This window comes from Lactuca sativa, chromosome 2 (assembly GCF_002870075.4).
Source record: "Lactuca sativa cultivar Salinas chromosome 2, Lsat_Salinas_v11, whole genome shotgun sequence".
Classification (NCBI taxonomy): Eukaryota; Viridiplantae; Streptophyta; class Magnoliopsida; order Asterales; family Asteraceae; genus Lactuca; species Lactuca sativa.
The window spans coordinates 16466409-16489438 of NC_056624.2; positions in this window are offsets into that span (position 1 = coordinate 16466409).

The window sequence follows — 23030 nt, forward strand, 5'->3', positions numbered from 1 at the left end:
TGTCTCCAGATCTTGAGAGCGAATACTGCTGCTTCCAAATCAAAATCATTTATGGGATATCTCATCTCATGCGGCTTTAGCTGCTGCGAAGCGTAGGCTATCACATATCCTCTCTGCATGAGGATTGCCCCTAACTCGGTGATGGACGCATCACAGGAAACCACAAAATCCTCTACTCCCTCAGGGAGGGTTAACACCAAGGCCTCAATAAGTCTCTATCAGAAGGTCTCAAATGCTGACTGCTACTTAGGGCCCCACCGAAAATCCACCCCCTTCCTCGTCAAATGAGTGAGGGGTACTGCAATCTAGGAAAAATCCTGAATGACTCTACGGTAGTACCCTGCCAAACCCAAGAAACTCTTGATATCCGAGGGAGATTTCGGAACCTCCCACTGCATCACCGCCTCGATCTTGGCCGAATCGACCAAAATCCCCTCCTGGTTTACGAGATGTCCAGGACGAACATCTCGCAACCAAAACTCACATTTCGAGAACTTGGCATAAAGTCGTTCTCTCCTCAAAACTCCCAATAACTCACAGAGATGCTCCTTATGTTGTTCTATGGTCTTGGAATACACCAAAATATCATCGATGAACACAATAACTGAGCGATCGAACATCGGCCTAGATACTTGATTCATCAGTTCCATGAATACTGTCGACGCATTGGTGAGCCCAAAGGGCATCACCACGAACTCATAGTGGTCGTAACAAGTCTGGAACGCGGTCTAATCCACGTCCTCCTCCCTCACCCTAACCTGATTTTACCCAGACCTCAGATCTATCTTGGAGAACCAAGATGCTCCCTATAACTGATCGAAGAGGTCATCTATCCGCGGAAGTGGATAACAATTCATCACCGTAAACTTTTTCAACTCCCAGTAATCAATGCACTTTCAGTATGAACCATCCATCTTCTTGATGAAGAGAATCAGTGCTCCCCATGGAGAACTGCTCGAACAAATGAACTGCTTGCCTAGCAGCTCCTGCAACTAGGATGACAGCTCCTGCAGCTCAGACGACAACTCCTGCATCTCTGGCAGTGCCAATCAGTATGGCGCCTTGGCAATAAGGGCTACACCTAGCACAAGTTCGATCCTAAACTCAACCTGCCTCTCAGGAGGCACTCCGGGTAACTCCTCCAGAAACACAACAGCAAAATCTCTAACAACTGGAACATTAGAAACCAAGACATGATCCGTGACCACATGTATCTACCACATATGGCAAATAACCCGCACACTCGTGTGAATATATCGTTGAGCCCTAGCTTACGAGCAAAAAACTGAACCCAAACTGGTGTCCTTACCATAGATAACTAGTTCTCCCCCACTTAGGGTTCGAACCACTACGTGCTGACCCTCGCAGTCGATCATCGCACTAAAACGACTCAGCCAGTCCATACCTACTATAACGCAAACATCCCCCATGGGAATCAGAATCAAGTCACTCAAAAAAGACACCCCAAAGTCTCTAGAACGCAACCCCGATATACTGATGAAGCAGAAACCTCGTGTTCGTTGGTGATGGAAACTCACAACAGACACTCTAGCTCTCCTAAGGGCAAAGCAAACTCCATACTAAAAAATCGAGAGATAAAAGACCGACTCGATCTAAAGTCAAACAATACCAGAGCAGGCAAAGAGTTCACTAAGAATGTACCTAACACAGGTAAAAACATATTATCCTAAAATAAAAATAATTAATAAAATAAAAGATAGAAACATACCAGTCTCAACATATGGTGTTGTCCTGGCCTCCTTGGACGTGAGCTAGAAAGCATGACCTCAAGCCGTCGGGGGCTCCACTCTACCGTGACTCCCATCAATGATGCTCAATGTAGTTGGCGTTGGAGCATGCGCCATCTTGGCAGTGAGTAACAGACAGTTGACCTTCACATGGCCAACCAGATCACAATGGTAACAAATCCTCATACTCAGAATTGGGGCGGACTGGCGATAGACCCTGACATAATTCCCCTCCTTGCCACATTTGTGGCACCCACTACTAGATCGACATACTCCATAATGAACCTTCCCGCGCTTCCCACAAGTGTGGCCGCACTGACCTACAGACCTAGAATCGGTGGTCTAGAACCGCTTCGGCACCGGCTGCGAATGTGTTGGGCATACCTCTACTCTCTCAATTCTATCTGAATCTCAAGCTCACGCCACTTACCAGACTCCTGTAACTCCAGTAAAGTATAACAACGATGGGTAGCAACGACTGTTTGATGTCAGTCTTGAGCATGCTCAGATAACGAGTCATTTGATCCTACTCATAAGCAAACTCCGAGAAAAACATCACCCTCTCGGTAAACATTTGGGTGATCTCTGTCACCGTCTCTGATCCCTGTCTCAAATCTAGAAACTCCTGAGCCAACCTCTCCCGCTCGACCTAAGGAATGTAGCGGCTGGGAATCATATCCTTGAACTAATCCCAAGATACTGCAACCCTCTACTCAACGGAGTATGATCCTGTTGTTGGATTAGTGTCTAAGTCCATAACTATAATTGGTATGTACTTGACCCGAGAGTACCATGGTCTATTTGGGTTGCATATCACCAGGACAATTTGATAGGATGGACTTTTGAGAAGAGGTTATTTATGATTTGTTAATATATTATAATTTCTAATATATTAATATGAAATAATATAGTTTGGAATGAGTTTCAAGATATGATTCATAGTGATAGAGTAAGAGAACATTTTACTCCACATATTTTGAGGTGTTTTCAACCTTCTTAGTTTGAAATGAGTTTCAAGATATGATTCATAGTTACTAGATCATGGCTCTACAACTTTATATGGAATGAAATACCTCTGGTCTTTTGATCTAACTATTTCCAACAATATCCGACTCTCTTTTCCTTTTAGATTAGAGAAACTTTTATCTTTCTGATTAATAGGTTCTTCTTATTCGTTTTGCTACTCTTTGAATCTTTTCAAAGTATCATAATTATGCTTAATCTTATAAACACAACCATATTTACTGAAACATTAAAAAATCATGACGAATAGAGTTATCTTCCTTTGTGGTGGATCTGAATAGTTTATATCAATATAAACTACATCCATTAGTGCTTCACTTGACTCACATAAACATGTGAATCATGAATTAGTCATAATTTTCTAATGAACAAGATTCTCATGCATCATGCAATCTGAATTTTATGACTCTAATTTTATGTCCAATTGAAACTTAGTGATGAGATTTCTTTTCACTTAGTCAATTATGACAATAACACAAGCGATATCATAAGAATCAAATCCATAATTAATATTGTTAATATTAGAAACATAACTAACACTTCTATAAATTCCATTCCAATGAATTATAGATTAAGGCAACTAGACAAACCAAAACTTCACTTTTATTGAAAATAAAGGAAAAATGGAGCTTGTGCTTACTATGCATAAAATGAAAACTATGTTTCTATACATATTAGGGAGAGTAACAGCAACCTATTAAATTATCCTAACTCCTTAGTAGTAGCTCCAAGTTCTGACCATCGAACCATGTGACAAAGGTCCATTTCCCACTATCAGATTTAGCTCACTCTGCTTATGCTTCCTTATTTCTCTTAGATCCTGCAATACCTTCAAAATATTGTCATCATTTCACGTATTAAGAATCTATGAACGAGAACTTGTTAAAATAATAGAGTTAGATAATGGATGTACCTGAAGTAGATTCATACGAATTGACTTTACCATCTCTGAGAACCTTCAAGTACATTGGGAGACTTTGTAACCAACGTCTCTTCAATTAGCAGTAGAAACAAATGGACTCTTTGGGGTCAGCACATGTAACAATCGCAATACTAGCCTTTCTATTTACCATACAATCAAAAATTTTGATCTTAGACGACCCTTTTCCATTGGGAAGAGAAATCTTTTTTGGATCTATATTGTCACCATGTTAATATCTATGGAAACCTTGAAATTAGACCTTATAATCATCTATACTTCAAATGTGCTCTTAAGCATTTCAGCTACAACAACCATCAACATTTGGTTCAAATCAATCTGGGCCATGTCGATATTCCTCATATGAAAGTTCCCAATGAACTGATCATATCACTTTGGAAGCGAGAGAAGAACCAAATCAATGGCTTGATCCTTTAGGAAAACGACACCCATTTTATCCAACTTGTCAATGTGTACAATTTCATTTTCAAAACATACGCGCACATAGAGTTTCCATCTTGATCTTTACATGCCGATAATGGTTGAGTAGTCTCATATCTTTCAACTTTGGGAAAAGGTAACTTAGTGAGTGTCACAGGATGAGGAAGTGGAAGAGTTAAAGAAGCATGATGTCCAATTCCACCATTACTCGAAGAAGGGAAGACATTTTCACCTTGATCAGAATGTGGAAGACTAACTTCAGAAGATTAACGAGAAAACATTTCCATAAGAATGAGGAAGTCCATTCATATCTTCATAAGACATCTAAAAATGGGTAAAGAGAGAATTCAAGTTAGTTGATTTTAATCCTTAATTATTAACCCAATTTTTTTATTATGGCTAGGATCCATATTTTCGATTCGCACCTTGAAGAGGGATGTTGTAATCAAATTTGAATTTATTTTAGTTAGGTAAGGATTTTATGAATTTAAATCTTATGAAACTCTAGATCTTTTGAGATTCATTGAATCTTATCAATTGCATATTTAATTTCGGGTTATACTCTCACTTTTGTGAGTGGGATGTCTAGGATCATAAAAGAGATGTGAATAACCATGCAAACACGTTCGTCAACCTCGAGGTCATTTATCATCTCACTTTGATGTGCCGGTTAACCACACACGCTCCATCAACACCAATAATTTTTTATTTGTGGCATCAATTCAACTTTATAGTCCCACATTAGTGTGTCAGTTAACCACACACGCTCCACTAATGACTCATACATAATTATGTGCATTTTCATGGATTAGCAACCTTTTCACATTTTCATAAAGTAACTAGAGTGAGATTTTTTAAGAAGGTTCTAGTACTTTATATTATCATTATACTTTAAATGAGGTTAGGTCTTATCAAACCTATTATGCTAAAGACCCTCCACCACATAGGAGAGTGGTGAGTGAAAATGACACCCATTCAATGGTCATTTTATAGGCCGTTTCATTATACCCTCTTTATACTATGACTTTGTGAATGAAGTGTACTAGCGATTCGACTGACTTTATATTATACATGTAGTAATTAACATTTAATGATATATATATATATATATATATATATATATATATATATATATATATATATATATATATATATATATATATATATAAGGTGTATTTTAAAACATTTAAAATACAGGGTTAAATCTTTTAATTATCCAAATTAAACTTTTAATTTAATTAAAGTTAAACAAATTATGATTTAATATTTATCTTTTAATTAACTTTTATTTAAATTAATTTAACTCATTAAGGGATTAAATAATTATTTTCTATTAAACAATTAATAAAATACTTCAAATTTAATCCTAATCCAAAACCCTTCTAATATTTTTGAAATTAATGTTTGGGGTTACTAAATTTTAATTATTCAAATTTTAAGGCTTTTAAAACAATAATTAATGCAACTACGAAACCCTAAGGGAACCCTAGCATTTTCAAAAATAAGGGGTGGATGCTAAGGTATCCAGAAACCTTATCCAAGTTGAAATTTCAAGGGTATAGGGTTTAATTTCTATAAACCCTAAATTTGATCAATTCACTATTATGCACAATCAATAGTAAACAATATAGTCTCTCATACCACTGATAGGTTTAATAGGTTATAAATCTATACATGAGGCGGAAAATTACTTAACTCTTAAGTTCATATTGAACCTATTTAGATCTATATTTTCTCTATTGATAGCAATAAACCATGAACATTAAGAGCCATAATGGTAATATGTTATAACTGAAATATATATAGGACAAGGGTTACATACGTTTTGATTATTGTAGCAAATAATCACACCAATATCCTTCTTGAAATCCTTGGAAAGAAAGCACCAAAAGTTTAGTTCCCTGATGATTTTTACCTAAAACCCTAGAAACTCTAAAATGAAGACGAGAGAAAAGAGAGGGATATAATTTTCCAAGCTTTTAGGTAAAGGTATGAACAAAAATATTGTGACAAGTGGTCCTATTTATAGTTTAGGTAACTTGCAGACCAAGCAAGATTTGAATTGATTAAATAATGGAGTTAATCTTAGTTTAAATATTTTCCTTGTCTGCAACCAAGAGGCTTCCAGAAACCCTAAGAACCCCTTCAAAACCGACAATGCCATGGAGTTTTCTACAATTGCTTCTTTCGTTCAATTATTGAACAATTAGAATTCGCCTCTTGCATCTTTAATTAATTCAAATTGATCTCGAATTAATTTCATATTAATTTTGATTAATAACTAATTAATTCTAATATATTTCTTATTAATTTATTAACCATATAAATTAAAAAGTCAATTAGTTAACTATTTATCTCATGCTAATTTATTAATCACATAATAAATTAACAAATCAGTTATCTATTTCCAATTAATAAATAACTCACATAATATATTCACAAATCATTTTCTCTCTCTCTCCTAATATCATTTCTAGCTATTTTTGGTTATGAGGTCAACCCAAAAAGGACATTGCTTCTTTTTGCAAGTTTATATCAATTTAGTTATAAGCTTGGACATCTTAATCCAACGATTTTAGCATCTGCCGAATTAATACAATTAATTGAGTATCACAACTCAAGGTACAACCAATTTATGCATATCTTAAATCCAACACCCTCATCATATTCAAAGGTCTTTATCTCATAATCAAACTAATTATACTCCATGAATAACTTGTCCACAAGTCTTAATTCAACAAGAGATGAGTACAATTTTACTTTTCTAACAATTCACCCATACTAGGGTTTATAGTTATTTTTCAAATTCAAGTGATTAACCATGCATTTGACCTATTATGACTAGAAAAAGGAATTAACAAACTTACTACAACAATATCTCTTCAGATTTTGAACATTTAAATATCAAACAAAAATAGCATTTCATCCCCTTTAAATTTCACCCTGAAGATAACATCTACACTTTACAAGACGATGAAATTACCTCTAATCCGTAGAATATAGTTTAATCCTTGATTTCTTTTAAATTTACTTCAATCTTGATTCTTCCTAAAGTTTTGAGCTCCCAAAATTGCACCTAGTATTGCACCTAGTAAGCTCTTCAATAATATATATATATATATATATATATATATATATATATATATATATATATATATATATATATATATATATATGTAGTTTATGAGGTTCGAACTTTAGAAACGGCCCGTACCTCACTAAAAAGTGTTCCAAAGTCAACATACTTCATTAAAAAGGATTTTTGACGTTCAACAATCAAACACAACCATGTCCGGTGTCTTATTTATATATTAATGTTTTTACTTCTAAAGTTCTATCAAATCTTAACTAGTCTTAAACACAAATAGGCAGTGTACCTAGTCGTGAAGTAATATAGTTGAAGGTAAGAAAGGGTGTCGAACACAGGGAACGAGAATAGTTTAGATCAAATAATTCAAATGTTAATTAAGTTTATTAACAATAAAGTAAAATTGGGGTTTTTGAGTAAACTAAATTAAACTAGTTTTAATGTTATATTAATAAAACTAATTAAATCACAAAATTAAAACAAAAGATAAGAAGTACTTTAACTAGAATACAAATCCCCCAAGTTTCTATGTTTGATTTATTAGAACTGCAATGGATTAATGAGTTGATTACTAAACTATACTATGACTAGTTATCTTGGTCGACAAACATAATTATCATGCAATTAGTGAACTCATAATTAAGCATGACATGGATATCTAATACTCTCTAACATAATTAATGAACTACTAACACAATCATCATACAATTAGTGAACTCATAATTAATTAAATATATTCGAACTATGAATGATATGATCTAATCATTTCTTGCCAATGGTCATAAATATAAGCATAACATGGAAATCTAATACTCTCTAACATAGTCAAAGGCACGGATTAATATTACCTAACCGTAGGATTCGATCAATCACTAGTCCTAACAGTTTAATGGTCATAAACTAATTAAGATTCAAGTTAACGTAATTAGATTGGTCCTCTCAACTACACATAATTAAGCAATAGGCAATCAACTCACATAATCCAATCTAACAAAATCAAAACATATTCAACAATGGTTCATCAAGATCTAGTGAAAGCAAAGGTTTTTACACCATAATTAGTAAACCAAAGCACAAAAACATCACCAAAAGATTGCGAGACATGATTTTCAAGCAAAACCAAAGTGAAATCTCAATACAGTAGCACTTGAATCCTCAAATCCTTGCTCCAATAGAATCTATAGCTTTAAAATTGTTCCCTAGAGTGTTTCTGGATGTCAAAACGGAGTAAAAGTCACATGTATATGTTACCAAAGGCTACACAGTGATTAGGGCTGGAAATCTCATTTATTTATAGATTTAGCGGTTCCATGACATGAAAAAGCTCTTGCCACACCGTCTAAGATGGAATCTTCATGTCCATGACTTTTTTTTATTTTCCACAGTGTGGGAAAGGATTTTCAACGGCATGGGAACTGGGAATTTGAATTTGGCATAAACACGAAAGTCATCCGAAATTTTTTCTAGTTTCCAAAACATATTGAATCTCCTTATTAAATGTTACAAGTCATTAGATATGGTCAAAACACTTACGAGGGGTCAAGTTGTCCAACAACATCCTTTTTTCTATTTCATTGTCTTTTCCCGTTTTGTTCTCATCCTTTAGCATGTCAACTCCCATTTAAACTATAATTGTACATTTTCAAGAATTTTAAGTATCATATATCTAAAAATATAACATTTTAATCAAATATATTAAGAAAATGGCCTAAAATATATAGTTAAATATGATCATGTCAAAATACCCCACACATATCTTTTGTTTGTCCTCAAGCAAACTATATTGTTATGAACATATATCAAATCTTTTCTCACCAACATCACATGGAATAACCTAATTTGACTTCGTTAATTATTCCTCGCCTCAATGCATATATTTGTGTCTAAATCTTAATAACATCCAATCCTAAATACTCACAATCCTCATAAATGCTTCCTACTCATTTTGAACAACATTCATTTTTGACATTACTACCACCTATGCCCTTTCATTTACCTACTTTCGTTTCAAAAGTAATTGGCAAATTCCACGTGACACCACTTTAAAAAGAAAATTACTATATATTATAATTGACCTAAAAATATAACTACATTTTTATGGCAACTTCTTTATATTTTTGTTTCACTTTTTTATTTTTCAAAAAATTTACCATTTTTTTTATTTTCATAACTTCAACTTTCACAAAAATAAGCAAACTAATAACTTTAACTTTATTACTACTATACTATACTTCATGACTTTCTAAAAAATTCATTATGATACTTTGAATTTCTTAGGCCACTAATGGATCCCATGACTTTCTATGAAACCCATGTAATGATTTTCTTCCCATCCATCCAAGCTTTTATAAATAGGTGGATAGATTTAAATATCTACATGGGAAAGACTCACCGGGTCAAAAAGACCAAATATTGGCTCCACTCCTGAACTGTTACTTATTCAATACATATAACTAGACTCAAAATGCACAAATTAAACATATAAACTTGGAACTTGACTTGCTTATTGTAACATAAAGGACCCAATGTGAGTACTAGAATCAATGCACAAGGACAAGGTTCAAAAACTTAAACTTTGAGTTAATCTTTAAGATCAACGTTTGCTCTTAAAATAAGGTTCCAAGCAAATTTGGTAATAAAAGTTAGGACTTCAAGTTAGATATTTAACAAAGTATTCAAGTAATAAATGAAGAAAACTTAGAGTATAATAAATACAAAGATACTTCAGGAAAAAGCAGAATGTTATGAAAGAACTTTGACTTGAAGGAATTGTGAAAGTGATGTGATGAGAATATTGGCTATTCTTAGTGTAGAACTTTGAATCTTTCACTTGTTGTTAATGGTGAAACATTCACTCCTTATATAGTGGAGGAGGAACATAGTACAAACCAAGGAACATTCCTAGGACTAGATAATAATCAGTGTTTTACAAACTGATATCTAAAAGACACAAAAAAATAAAGTCCTATGAACTATTACATCAATAATAAGACAAAATGCATTAAAAGTGTGAACAGAATTCTGGTCTCAGAATTCCCTTGATCTTAGATTGATCTTCATCTCAGAACTTCAACTCATCTCGAACTCAGCTGATATCAGAACTTGATTACTTGGGATTTCTAGAGATTCACTTTTCATGATTCAACAGCCCCCCCTAAGTGAACTTAGCAATCATGTCAGCTTAGTTGGCTTCTTCATTAATGAATAGGTAAGCTCTATAGAGAAAATTTCATACTTCCAGGTACCATTGGATATGGTTGATGAATTTGTTCTCCACGTGCTCTAGAGCATCTAACTTGGCTGCATTGGACATGAACTTTTGGAGGATCTTGGTGGAGACGAGGTTCTTGTCAAGGAATCAAAAGAAATCCTTTTTGTTGGTCTTCTTTTGCATGTAGACATATCCGGATTTGGTCAGTATCTTGCATGGGTAGATCATAGTACATGAATGACACAATGTCTAGATCATGGATTATCCCTTCACAAAAAAAAAGTGGGGATAAGCCCAGCAATAGTTGTCTTTTAGAGATTGGATTTGAATGCTCTCTATAAAGGCTAGATTGATTTGGGCTTGTGACCATCTTTCAAACATCATGGATGTCCGTTCAAGGCTGTAAGGTTCCGAGACAAACTTTTTTCCTTTGTCTTGAATTTGCTTTTTCAAGTCAAAAATGACATTTTCAATGTATTCGGCGATTGTGAACTCTGGTGGAGGAGGAATCAGAGGGTCTTTCATGATGTCATCAGGTTTCCAAAGCGGAGAACCTTCATCAATGGTAACTATTCATGGAGAGGAGATAGGAGGCAACATGGATTGAGTAGCTCGGAATGTGTTAATAGTGATCTTAGTCTTTTCCTTAGCCAATTTACGACTTCTTTTAAGGAACTCTATCAAGGATGATGGCTAGGTAACAGCGGACCATATCCTTTGCCCTTCCACTAAAAGAACCTTAGCTGGAAATTTTCTTAGAGCTTGAATTCCAACCATGACATTGGTGTTGTACTCAACTTCTTCATCATCATCTTCATCATATTCATATGGGGTACCTATGGACAAAACATGAATTTCATCGTCTTCAGATTCATCTCAGAGACTGAACTCCAAGGCAGGTTTCCACGAAATGGTACAATCCGTTATGCTTGGTACTTCTCCTCCTCTTGCATCGGATGGCCCGACTTCCAAGGCAATTCCGGCTGTTTCTTTGACTTCGGAGAGCCTTTCAAATACTTTTTGGAAGCTCATGTTAATTTTCTTCGAAAGCGCATCATAGCTTAGCTATAAGAGCTTGAGCTTTTAAGTGATCAAATAAGGAGGCAAGGATAAAGAGCATCTCATCCAACTTGTTGTTTGGAACGTTAACTATGTTCCAACAAGCTCAGAGGAGTTTAAGGAGGACCTACTTCATGATGAAATTATGTTCATCCTTCTTTTTGATTTCCTTCTCCAACCTATGAATCTGCTTCTCATGTCGGACATGGTTTTGCTTGATCAGTTTGTTTGTGGCACTAAACATGTCTTCATGGATTTTCAGCATTGTAGAGGCGATGATGACATGGTGATCCAGGTTGGAGTTGTAGTTTTGCTCAACCTCTTCTAAAGTATGCTTAAACCGCAATGAGATAAGCAGATCAAGTTGTTCTGCCCTCTCTGCATCCGAGGTCCCAGGTTGCTTCACTTCGAACAAGGATTGGAAAATAACGTCAAGATCGGTATCAAGGTTGGAGACCTTGGCATTGATCTTGGAATCGAGCTTTGCTATAGATTGGTCTTGGGACTCCATCTTGGAAACAATTTCAACAACGTTGTCTCGGAGTTCTAACAACGCGAATGGATCAGCAAGGTTTTTGGCTAATGATCCAGTGTCCGAAGTGGAACTCTCAGACTTGTCTTTATCACCACCTTTGTTGATTGGAGGTTCAGAAGGAGCAGGATTATTTTCTGTTTGATTTTCATTGGGAGGAATCGATTCAGTTTCACCTCCAAGTGTGTTCTGGACTTGGTCATCTATTTGAATTTCTTCATCAATAGGCTCCGATGAAGATGCTTCAGTCTGAAAACATAGACGGGTCTTGATGATGATGGCGTTTGCAGAGAGTGGAATGAATAGAAGGGCATAGGAGTGGAAATGGATGAGAAGTCATCATCGAACATGAACTGCATGGAATTTTCTTCGTCTGGGTCGGGATGGAAGACATCATAATGAGGAAACTTCAGAGGATCGTCCGAAGTGATTATAGTGTGAAGAGCTTCTCCTGATGCAAACTCTTGATCGATGATCTCATCGATGTGAGGAACAAAAGGTAGGTTGCTCTGAATACTCTGTTTCTCATAGAGACGAGAGTTGATTCAACTTGAGAATGAGTGAGCTAAGGATATCTTGTGCTTTCCCTATTGACATAATCAATCTAATTTGTATCATTAGAACCTGGTCGTCCTTTAACTGAGCTAGGTATCAGACCAATGGGGGTGTAACGACCCGTTTCCGGTATGTTAATTCCTTGGTAATTGTTGTAAGTTTTGCAAGAGGAACTCGGCAAGTTCATAGCCTGACTCGCCGAGTAGGATCGCAGCTGCGAGCACGCGTGAGCCGGGGACTCGGCGAGTCCATATCCTGGACTCGGCGAGTCCATCCGTTTGGGTGAAACCCTAAATCCCCGGGTTGCCTACTATTTAAACCACCTTATAGCCCCATTCTCGCCTCCCTCATCCTGAGAACACAGTGAGAAAACCCTAATCCTCCCTTGAGAGCTTATAAGTGATTTGGTGCCATTTTGTGAAGGTGTGAAGAAGGAGAAGAAGAAAGAAGCAAGGAAACGAGTGGTAGTGCAAAGATCCAAGGGCAAATCTGAGTTTATTGAGGTATTTTCGGGGTTCCCTTCTTGTTATATGCTTTAAACTTCCATTAGAGCTCTTCTAAGAGCTATTTGATGTTTGTTCCAAGCCTTATGTTTGCATGAATGTCTTAATAAGTCGAAATACCTTTGGATCTGAATGTTGGGGTGTTGTAGAGCCCAGATCTACTGTCTTTTTGGAGTTACTTTGCATATTAACCATAGATCTACCCATTTTATGCATCTTTTAGCCTTATTTCCCTTATTCATGAGGTTGTGCACGTAAAGTTGGAAACTTTACGTGGTAAATCAGCTTATTGGACTCAGATCTATCAATTGTATGTGTTGGATTCAAACAAAATCGAGTAAAAATCAGTTGCATGGCGGCAACTCGGCGAGTCGGGAAGAACGACTCGGCGAGTTGGGTCGCGAGTTCCCGAGTCCTTCATTTTGATCTGTGTCGAGTGAATCCAGTGAGTTAGAGAGTGGACTCAGCGAGTTGAGGGTAGACTCAGTGATGGAGGGACTCGACGAGTTGTTCATACAACTCGGCGAGTCCAAGGCAATCTTCTTAGGATCATGAACAACTCGTCGAGTTTGTTCATACGGCTCGGCGAGTCGGATGAAGATTGTCTGAGTTCTTGGATCAAGAGGGTACTCATCGAGTCGATGCCACACTCGACGAGTAGCAGCGTGTAGAACTGAGAAGTGAGAGTAGGACTCGGCGAGTTAGGTGGCCCAACTCGGCGAGTCAGCCCAAAGTAAGTTGACTTTGACCAAGGGTAAAAGAGTCATTTTACCCCAAGTGCAGTGTTTAGTATTTGATTGAGTGTGTTCATGGGCTTGTAGCCGAGGAGATTCAGGAGCAGCAGCTGGTAGCTTTCAGAGACACTCACTCAGCCGCCAGCTTACGAGGTGAGTTTCCTTCCAGTAGAGACGGGTCTAAGGCCACAATGCCGGCCCGTCCAGTTAGCAGTAGTTTCTGGACTTGATCCGATGCAGAAGTTAGTATGTTGATGCCTTCGTGGCCCAGACAGGATTTGTGAGCTATGTTTTATGTGTTATGTATTATGTGTTCCGGGCTACGGCCCGATGCAGTATGCAGTATATGTGTTCATGCTAGTTGTTATGATATGCTATGCTATGTTCAGTCCCGGACTTCGGTCCGATGCAGCCAGTTCCGGACTTCGGTCCGATGCAGTTAGTTCCGGACCTTGGTCCGATGCAGGGGACAAGGTCCCAGTCAGTTCCGGACTTCGGTCCGATGCAGTTTCCGGGCTTCGTCCCGATGTAGTGGGCAAGGCCCGATATGTGTTTATATGATATTGCTATTGTATGGTATGTGGTATTTTGGGGGAGCTCACTAAGCTTCGTGCTTACAGTTTTAGTTTTGGTTTCAGGTACTTCCGCAAGCAAAGGGAAGAGCTCGGGATGACGGCATCGCACACACCACCGCCTCAGCTTTAGCCTGGGATTGATTTAGTTGTTTGATTTGATGTAGTATGATACAGTTTTCCGCACAGTATTTTATTATGTTTTGGAATACATCACGCATGGTTTTATTATATGATGCTCTGATTACAGTCTTGATTATATCAAAAACAAATTTTTTTTGGGTCGTATTTTTTTTGGGTCGTTTCAAGTTCGTATCAGAGCCCTGGTTTGAGGGATTCGGATACACTTCCGGGTGTATCTGAACTCAAACTAAGGGAAATGAAAGATTTTATTAAAATAAAAACGTTTTATAAAAAGAATTTTGAAAGTACTTAGAAAGGAAGAATTTTTTTTTAAACAAGATAGAGGTGTGTGCATGCGGTCAGCCGAGCTCAAGTAAGTACTCCCAAATTACCCATACAAGTTATTTGTTCAATTTCAGTTTTAGTAGAACAGCATGCTAGTATAGGACTAAGGATTTAGGAGAATGCCTTGTGTGCCTGCTTATGTGTTACATCTTTATGAGTATTGCATGCTAGTAATGAGTAGACAGCAGTAGGATAGCCTGTTTAGGTTATGCCTGATAGTATGAGCTTAGCACTGTATGCTAGATCAGTTTCTCGTTTTGAGAATAGCTTTGCTTGAGTATGTTTCCTTATTCCGAATGCTGCTTGCTTCGTGCTTTGTGGGAGTTCTGAGTGATGGAAGTTAGCCATTAGGTGAACACGTTACACCACATGTGATCAGGGTTGAATAATCCCAGAGTGCTGGAACTGGCCCTATTGCGCAGCTCTTGTTTGAGTCCAACCGTTATAGGGACGGGTCTTTTACTTGAAGGATTATCTGATCTTCGTCACATGTGATGGTGTTCAGGTGATGGTTAATTAGCATTATAAGGAGACCTGCAGCAGCTGAGGACTAGTTGAGTGAGTTTGAGGTTTCCCTGGGGCAAGCCTAGGATGAGAGTAGCAGAGATCAGTAGTAGTAGAAGTGACTTGGTGGAGTCAGGGCAGTTCTTGAAGAAAGTACGGATAGATGTGGAAGGTAGTATGGGCCCGTACTACTGGAAGCAGAGGATCCGTACTCGAATCAAGAAAGGCTGAGACAAGACCAGGAAGCTAGTTGTAGTATCAATGATCCCTCAAGATATTTCTGTTTTCTTATGTAGTTGTGATGTGTTTCAGAATGGTGGTTCTGCGTTCGAGACCAGCAGCCGGCAGCGGAGGTGCCGGGGAGGGATCAGGTTCAGGTTCGGGGGATGAGCGCATGGATGAGCAGACCCGAGAGTTTCTTTCTTCGGAGATTACGCGCATCATTATAGAGCAGACTCCTGTGATCTTCGGTTCGATCAAGGAGGGGATTCTAGAGCTGATGGATGAGAGATTGGGCACCTTCCGTGCCGAGGTGGCGGCCATGATGGGGTCGCGCACCCTTACTTTCAGGGAGTTCAGGGCATGTGGAGCTCCGGACTATCATGGGGCGCGAGACCCCATAGCGAGCAGCAGATGGTTGGCGGATGTGGCCAACGCTTTCCGCACTAGCAGATGTCCCGAGGGGGACAAGGTCAGATTGGCGTCCTGTCTTCTGAAGGACAGGGCACGAGATTGGTGGGAGGAGGTCGGGCATGCCATTGGGGATGATGCAGCATTGGACGCCATGACCTGGGCTGACTTCTCTACCAGGTTCAGGGCGGAGTTTGCACCGGTCATTGAGGTGCAACAGCTAGCTAGGGAGTTTCAGGACCTCACCCAGACTACAGAGACAGTGGCGGAGATCACCGCCAAGTTCAGGGAGAGGGCTCTTCTCGTTCCTCAGTATGTAGCTGATGAGGAAATGAAGAAGTCCCGTTGTCATGAGATGTTGCGGAGCGATATCCGCCAGTTTGTGAGCCGGTCCAGCTGTAAAACGCTGGAAGATATGATTGCTAGAGCTCGGGAGAGGGAGATTGATCTTGAGATGGAGAAGAAGAGGAAACCGGAGGCGGTTTCGGGTTCAGGCGGTTCGGGCAAAAAGCCCAAGGTTTCGGATCACAGATCTATGAGTCAGCAGAGCCACGGTCGATGTGGCAAGTGTGGGAGATTGCACGAGGGAGTGTGCAAGGCAGGGAGTTCCGGCTGCTACAAGTGCGGTCAGATTGGGCATTTGAGTAGGGATTGTACGGCCCCTGCTACTGCCGTCGCAGCATCAGATCTGATTTGCTTTCAGTGCAATCAGAGGGGACATAAAAAGTCCCAGTGTCCGAGTTTAGCTTCAGCAGGGAAGGTGGCTGCACCTGCCCCTGCTACCTTGAGGATTACAGATGGCCGGCAGGGCCGAGCTGATGCGCCAGTGGCGAAGAGTAGGGCGTTTCAGATGACAGCAGAGGAGGCGCGAGCGACTCCTGATGTGGTGATGGGGTCGTTCTCTGTGAACGGCATTTCTGCTTTTGTATTATTCGATTCGGGGGCTACCCGATCATTCGTATCTCTTGCGCTTAGCAAGAGGTTCAGTAGAGCTCCAGGGGAGCTGGATTGTCCATTAGAGGTTGAGATAGCGGATGATAGGACCGTGAGGGTCGGCAGAGTGCACAGAGGGTGTTCTCTTCAGTTATTTGATGAGCAGTTTTCAGTGGATCTGGTACCTATTCCCCTGCGAGGGAATAAGGTTATTGTGGGTATGGATTGGCTAAGCCCCAATGGGGCGGTGATAGATTGCGAGCTTCAGCTAGTGAGGGTTCGCACTCCCAGTGGGGGAGAGTTGGTGATTCAGGGCGAGAGGCCACAGCGAGGACCGACCTTTTGTTCCGCCGCAAGGGCGAGGCGCTATGTTCAGCAGGGTTGCGCCGGTTTTGTAGCCTACGTTTTGGATGCCCGGGAGAAGGGCAAGTCGACAGTGGATGATGTTCCTATTGTTCGAGACTACCCGGACGTGTTTCCTGAGGATTTGTCGGGGATACCTCCTGAGAGACAGGTTGAGTTCAGGATCGACCTCGTCCCTGGTGCGGCTCCGATAGCCAAGGCACCGTATCGACTAGCTCCCCCTGAGATGCAGGAGTTGTCTACACAGCTGCAGGAGCTGTTAGACAAGGGTTTCATTCGGCCGAGCAGTTCGCCTTGGGGAGCGCCGATCCTGTTTGTGAGGAAGAAGGATGGGTCGCATCGTATGTGTATAGATTACCGGGAGTTGAATAAGGTAACGGTCAAGAACTGTTACCCACTCCCGAGGATAGATGATTTGTTTGATCAGCTTCAGGGAGCATCTTGGTTCTCCAAGATCGATCTACGCTCCGGATATCATCAGATGCGGGTTAGAGATGAGGATGTACAGAAGACTGCTTTCAAGACCAGGTATGGTCATTACGAGTTTGTGGTGATGCCATTTGGGCTCACCAATGCTCCAGCCGCGTTCATGGATCTCATGAACCGCGTGTGTAGGCCGATGCTGGATCGGTCAGTGATAGTGTTCATAGATGATATCTTGGTATATTCCAAGACGCAGGAGCAGCACGAGGAGCACCTGCGGGAGGTGCTGGAGGTTTTGAGGAGGGAGAGACTTTTCGCAAACTTCTCTAAATGTGAGTTCTGGTTGCGCGAGGTGCAGTTCCTTGGTCACCTCGTCAACCAGAAGGGTATTCTGGTAGATCCGGCCAAGATTGAGGCCGTGATGCAGTGGGAGGTTCCGAAGTCTCCATCTGAGATTCGGAGCTTCCTAGGGTTGACAGGGTATTATCGGAGATTTATTCAGGATTTCTCCAAGATAGCAGTGCCGCTCACCCGACTGACCAAGAAGTCAGTGGTATTTCGTTGGGGTCCGGAGCAGCAGACAGCATTTGAGACCCTCAGGCAGAGATTGTGCGAGGCTCCAATCCTTACCTTGCCAGAGGGGGTAGAGGACTTTGTAGTCTATTGTGATGCCTCGATCACAGGTTTGGGAGCAGTTCTGATGCAGCGAGGCCATGTGATAGCTAATGCCTCGAGACAGTTGAAGCCTCACGAGGCTAATTATCCTACCCATGATTTGGAGCTGGGGGCAGTTGTGTTTGCCCTCAAGATTTGGAGGCATTACCTTTATGGGGTCCGTTGTACTATTTACACGGATCACAAGAGTTTGAGGTATCTTATGGATCAGCCGAGTCTGAATATGAGGCAGAGGAGGTGGTTGGATGTGCTAAAGGATTACGACTGTGAGATCCTATACCATCCAGGGAAGGCCAATGTGGTGGCCGATGCCCTGAGCCGCCAGGTGTCGGCGGCCCCTATCAGGGATCTATGTTTGAGGATGTCAGTGATCACTCCGTTGTTGGAGCGGATCAAGGAGGCTCAGGTAGAGGGTCTCAAGGAGGAGAGACAGAAGTGTGAGAGGATCGTGGGCCGAGTAGCTTCTTTTGATTACGACAGTCGGGGTTTGTTGACGCTTCATGGTAGGGTATGGGTACCGTACTGGGGTGGGGTACGGCAGGTATTGATGGACGAGGCTCATAAGTCTCGATTTTCTATCCACCCAGGAGCGACAAAGATGTACCGAGATCTTCGACCCGATTATTGGTGGCCCTGCATGAAGCGGGACGTCTCCTGGTACGTCGAGAGATGCCTGACCTGCCGGAAGGTCAAGGCGGAGCACCAGAGACCTCACGGAAGGATGCAGCCGTTAGACATTCCCGTGTGGAAATGGGAGGACATTACCATGGATTTTGTCACCAAGCTTCCCCGGACCGCACGTGGAGTGGACTCGATATGGGTAGTAGTGGATCGGTTGATGAAGAGTGCCCATTTTATCCCGATCCAGGAGAGTATATCGGCGGAGAAGTTAGCCGATATCTATGTGCGTGAGATCGTGGCACGTCATGGAGTGCCGGTATCAGTGGTGTCTGACCGAGATGTCCGTTTCACATCCAGATTTTGGAAGCGGTTCCACGACGAGATGGGTACTCGTCTCCATTTCAGCACCGTTTTCCACCCTCAGACTGATGGGCAGAGCGAGAGGATGATTCAGACTCTCGAGGACATGCTTAGGGCATGTGTCCTAGATTTCGGTGGCAGTTGGGATACGTATCTTCCGTTAGCGGAATTCTCGTATAACAACAGTTATCATGCGAGCATTGATCGACCTCCCTTTGAGATGTTGTATGGGAGGAAGTGTAGGACCCCGATTTGTTGGGGCGAGGTCGGTCAGCGAGTCATTGGGAGCACAGAGGTGGTGCTCAAGACGACTTAGTTGATCCAGCAGGTCCGTAGTAGACTGCAAACTGCTCAGAGTCGGCAGAAGAGCTACGCCGATAGGAGGCGTTCGGACTTGGAGTTCCAGGTGGGAGATATGGTCCTTCTGAAAGTCTCACCTTGGAAGGGTGTCATCAGGTTCCGGAAGAGGGGCAAGTTGGGCCCCAGATTTATTGGTCCTTTCAGGGTTTTGGCCCGGGTGGGTCGGGTTGCTTATCGGTTAGATCTTCCTGAGGAGCTTAGTCAGATCCACAGCACTTTCCATGTGTCTCAGTTGAGAAAGTGTCTGGTGGATGAGTCAGCAGTCGTTCCCCTAGAGGATATTCAGGTTGATGGCAGCCTGAATTATATTGAGAGACCGGTCGCAATTCTGGACCGGAAGACCAAGGCCTTGAGGAACAAGGAAATTCAGTTAGTAAAGGTGCAGTGGCAGCACCGGAAGGGGTCTGAGTGGACGTGGGAGGCTGAGGAGGAGATGAGAGAGCACTACCCAGAGTTATTTGCAGATCCAGCCGTAGCAGACTTCGAGGATGAAGTCTGAGACAAGTGGGGGAGAATTGTAACGACCCGTTTCCGGTATGTTAATTCCTTGGTAATTGTTGTAAGTTTTGCAAGAGGAACTCGGCGAGTTCATAGCCTGACTCGCCGAGTAGGGTCGCGGCTGCGAGCACGCGTGAGCCGGGGACTCGGCGAGTCCATATCCTGGACTCGGCGAGTCCATCCGTTTGGGTGAAACCCTAAATCCCCGGGTTGCCCACTATTTAAACCACCTTATAGCCCCATTCTCGCCTCCCTCACCCTGAGAACACAGTGAGAAAACCCTAACCCTCCCTTGAGAGCTTATAAGTGATTTGGTGCCATTTTGTGAAGGTGTGAAGAAGGAGAAGAAGAAAGAAGCAAGGAAACGAGTGGTAGTGCAAAGATCCAAGGGCAAATCTGAGTTTATTGAGGTATTTTCGGGGTTCCCTTCTTGTTATATGCTTTAAACTTCCATTAGAGCTCTTCTAAGAGCTATTTGATGTTTGTTCCAAGCCTTATGTTTGCATGAATGTCTTAATAAGTCGAAATACCTTTGGATCTGAATGTTGGGGTGTTGTAGAGCCCAGATCTACTGTCTTTTTGGAGTTACTTTGCATATTAACCATAGATCTACCCATTTTATGCATCTTTTAGCCTTATTTCCCTTATTCATGAGGTTGTGCACGTAAAGTTGGAAACTTTACGTGGTAAATCAGCTTATTGGACTCAGATCTATCAATTGTATGTGTTGGATTCAAACAAAATCGAGTAAAAATCAGTTGCATGGCGGCAACTCGGCGAGTCGGGAAGAACGACTCGGCGAGTTGGGTCGCGAGTTCCCGAGTCCTTCATTTTGATCTGTGTCGAGTGAATCCAGTGAGTTAGAGAGTGGACTCAGCGAGTTGAGGGTAGACTCAGTGATGGAGGGACTCGACGAGTTGTTCATACAACTCGGCGAGTCCAAGGCAATCTTCTTAGGATCATGAACAACTCGTCGAGTTTGTTCATACGGCTCGGCGAGTCGGATGAAGATTGTCTGAGTTCTTGGATCAAGAGGGTACTCGTCGAGTCGATGCCACACTCGACGAGTAGCAGCGTGTAGAACTGAGAAGTGAGAGTAGGACTCAGCGAGTTAGGTGGCCCAACTCGGCGAGTCAGCCCAAAGTAAGTTGACTTTGACCAAGGGTAAAAGAGTCATTTTACCCCAAGTGCAGTGTTTAGTATTTGATTGAGTGTGTTCATGGGCTTGTAGCCGAGGAGATTCAGGAGCAGCAGCCGGTAGCTTTCAGAGACACTCACTCAGCCGCCAGCTTACGAGGTGAGTTTCCTTCCAGTAGGGACGGGTCTAAGGCCACAATGCCGGCCCGTCCAGTTAGCAGTAGTTTCCGGACTTGATCCGATGCAGAAGTTAGTATGTTGATGCCTTCGTGGCCCAGACAGGATTTGTGAGCTATGTTTTATGTGTTATGTATTATGTGTTCCGGGCTACGGCCCGATGCAGTATGCAGTATATGTGTTCATGCTAGTTGTTATGATATGCTATGCTATGTTCAGTCCCGGACTTCGGTCCGATGCAGCCAGTTCCGGACTTCGGTCCGATGCAGTTAGTTCTGGACTTTGGTCCGATGCAGGGGACAAGGTCCCAGTCAGTTCCGGACTTCGGTCCGATGCAGTTAGTTCCGGACCTTGGTCCGATGCAGGGGACAAGATCCCAGTCAGTTCTGGACTTCGGTCCGATGTAGTTTCTGGGCTTCGTCCCGATGCAGTGGGCAAGGCCCGATATGTGTTTATATGATATTGCTATTGTATGGTATGTGGTATTTTGGGGGAGCTCACTAAGCTTCGTGCTTACAGTTTCAGTTTTGGTTTCAGGTACTTCCGCAAGCAAAGGGAAGAGCTCGGGATGACGGCATCGCACACACCACCGCCTCAGCTTTAGCCTGGGATTGATTTAGTTGTTTGATTTGATGTAGTATGATACAGTTTTCCGCACAGTATTTTATTATGTTTTGGAATACATCACGCATGGTTTTATTATATGATGCTCTGATTACAGTTTTGATTATATCAAAAAAAAATATTTTTTGGGTCGTATTTTTTTTGGGTCGTTTCAGGGGGTTTTGTAGTTGGACGGACAACCCTAGCTTCAGAAAGCTTAGGATCTGAGGCAGAGCCTTGGATAGTGCTAGCGTAGAAGAAGAAGGAGGGATATCCGAGATAACTCGTGAGTGTGCTCCATGGGGTGCAAGGAACTATTTTCAACACCGGCATTTTTGGAAAGGTGATGGTGGATTATGTGGTGACTCCCAGTGTGTGTGTGTGTGTGTGTGTGTATATGCGTGTGTGCATGTGGTATAGAAGCACCAAAGGGTAGTTCGAAAGAGTGGCTTGGGGGGGGGGGGGGGGTAAGCGGATGACCAGTCATTCGGAATGTCATTGAGTGAGTCCTTTTGAGAGGAATCATCAACATTAGCTCTGTTTTTGGTTTGGTGGGAGATGTTTTTCGTTTGGCTGCCTTCTTTGTCTTGCCACCAGTCGAGACTGGTTTGACCACATCCAAAGGTTGTTCAACGGAGACTGGAATAGACTGTTTTTGGTCATACACAATAAAAGTCTCCAAATGATATTTCAAGAAAGGGGACTCGGATGGTAAAATGGCCAACATATGGTGAGGCAGTCTACGTGTGGGTCCGAAAGATGATTGTTTCGGAAGTCTATTCGTCTTTATATCCTTAAAGGAGAAAAATACCTTTTTCGGTTCTGTGTTGATCGGAATTCTCTTTTGTCTCTCTTGGTTGAGTTGTTGAATTGTAAGAGCCCAGAACCTCAGA